Consider the following 1955-nt stretch of genomic DNA (forward strand, 5'->3'; position numbering starts at 1 on the left):
GGATTTTGTTTCCTAATCCACTGTGCCAGTCTATTTCTCTTTTTTTTTTTTTTTCAAAGTTTTATTGACAAACAGATAGCAATGAGACAGTTTCAAATCATATCGGAAGCACAGTTTCAACAAATAATACACATGGCCAACATTTGAATCAACTACTTATTGAGAGTGTTGTATTAGACACCTCATTCATTATTGGAAAATACTCTATTCGCTAAACAATCTAATACCATGTTCCAGCATGTACTAAGTTTGGGAATTTGAGTACATACAGCCTAGTGGGGAAATGGGCAAGGAAACAGGTATGTAAGAGGTGTTGTGACAAAGAGAGGCACTGTGGAAGCCTGCAGAAAGGCCTTCTGACCTAGCATTGGAGGGCCAGGGAAAGCTTCCTTGAAGAGGTTCTCTAAACCTAGACTAGAAAAAAGTAAACATAAGCCAGGGGAAGAAGGTGTAGTTAAGACTATTCTGCAAAGAAGGAACCATACAAGTCTAGGGATGGTGATAATAGGTAAGAGACTTTTAACCATTTACTTTTATCTATCAGGTACTACTCTAAGCATTTAACCACCCTGAGAGGTAGGTATATCTGATAGGTGAGGAAATAGACTCAAATGGGTTAAATAAATTTCTCAAAATTCCTGAGTGCAGCCTAAAGCATCAGGCAAGTGAGTGTGGTGAGGGAAGAAACTGGCAAGATAGCAAAGAGCCAATCACAAAAGGACCTTACTGCCCCTGTGGAAAACTTAAGACTATATTCCAAGGGAAGAAACCATGACTGTCTTAGAAGAATATCTCTGACTACTTGTTGTGGCAGTAGATCAAGAGCTAGACCATCATGGGCAGAGACCATTTAGGAGGCTAGTGGAATAATGCAGGCCTGAGGTGATGGTGTTTGGGATGAAGGTTATCGGACTGTGTATATATGTAGGAAATGGTGGAATTGAGAGTGATAAGATGGTCAAATGTATGTTGTTGTGGAGGGTAAGAAAGAAAGGCTGAGGGCTGGCCAGATAGATAGTTCAGCAGACTAAAGTTCCTGCCTAATACAGTAACCAGGATTTGATCACATTGTTCCATGCTGGCCCTGCCCCTGAGACACCCTGCCCCTGGGACACCCTGAGATGGTGATTGAGACTGGGCATGGTGGCATGCACCTGTAATCCCAGTGCTTGGGAGGCTGAAAACAAGAGGATCATTATGAGTCCGACAGACCGTGTACTAAATACATTTAGAAAAAAAAAAAAGGAAGACTGGCTGACATCTGGGTTTCTACCTAGAGCTATTGTATAGATGAGGATATAGGACAGAGGAGCACACAAAGAAAGGGAGAGGGTTTCTCACATAGGGTCTTCTCTGTCTATTTTCATTTACTTCTCCTTTTAGATCTCTGTTCTCTGTGTTAGAAGGTGGGGGAGGGAATGTGATAACAAAAATCTGATAACTCTCCCTGGCTAAATTGGATGATGTAAATGTTAGTTTTGAGAAGCAGAAAATAGGATCTTAGACATCTAGGCCTTGCACAGTGCTGAAGTCTGCTTGTGTTAAGTGAAGAAAAGCTTATATTTATTTTTTCTCCTGATGTTCTTTAGCACTTTACATGTACCAGTGTATCCCTTTTTAAGTCTCAAGTCACTTCTCTGCTAGACATCGGGAAAACAAAGATGAATAAAGGAGCCTGAATGGCTCATGTTTCCAAAAAATGAAGGAGATAGTAGCTTAGATAACCTTAGTGGTGTGGTGAGACCGTGATCGGATGAGGCAGATAGGCAGGATATGGAGAGATTTGGGTGGGGGGGGGGAAGTTTACTGGGGACTGGGAGTAAGGAGGCCTTACTCTATGTTTTAGCTTTTTCATCAGGTGGCAAATGTCTAGGATTATTCATCTGAATAATGAATGGAAATAATGACTAGATGACCCTGAAGGTCCTTTCTAGCAATAACATTTTATGATTCTA

The sequence above is a fragment of the Octodon degus genome, unplaced genomic scaffold (assembly GCF_000260255.1).
Source record: "Octodon degus isolate 3935 unplaced genomic scaffold, OctDeg1.0 scaffold00037, whole genome shotgun sequence".
NCBI lineage: Eukaryota > Metazoa > Chordata > Mammalia > Rodentia > Octodontidae > Octodon > Octodon degus.